Source organism: Corvus brachyrhynchos, unplaced genomic scaffold, assembly GCF_000691975.1.
Source record: "Corvus brachyrhynchos isolate BGI_N302 unplaced genomic scaffold, ASM69197v1 scaffold46, whole genome shotgun sequence".
Taxonomy (NCBI): Eukaryota; Metazoa; Chordata; class Aves; order Passeriformes; family Corvidae; genus Corvus; species Corvus brachyrhynchos.
The window spans coordinates 6,018,403-6,018,879 of record NW_008238838.1 but is presented as its reverse complement, the minus strand read 5'-3'; positions in this window follow the sequence as shown (position 1 = coordinate 6,018,879).

Here is a 477-nt window from a genome sequence, read left to right as displayed (position 1 = left end):
ACCCCCCGGGCGGGCGTGGCAGGTGGAGCCCCTTCCCCCTCTCGCCTCTGATAAGAAACTGATAAGAAACTCTTGATGCGCAGTTCCCCAGGAACAAACACCACGGGCGACGCCACGCTCTGTGGGCAGCCGAGAGCCGGTTCCTGTTCTGCAGGAGCCCTACCGAACTCGTTCCTCACCTGCTCCACGGCCGGAGGAACCTGCTTTTCCCTGACATGGGTGGAAATCACCACCGAGCCCCGGTTCAAGCCGCTTTCCGTAAGCCACGGCAGCGGAGAGCGGGGAGAACACCTCCCGAGATCCCGCTCCCTTGGACGTGCCCGGAGCTCGACACCCCTGGCCCTTTTCCTCCCTCGATCCGGTCCATTAGCCTCTGATACAACTCATCAGCTGCGGCTGCTGCCGGACACCGAGCTGGACACCGAGCAGGTTTCTCTCCCTCCAAGTCGGGCTTTAAGCGCCGCTTGATGCACCCCG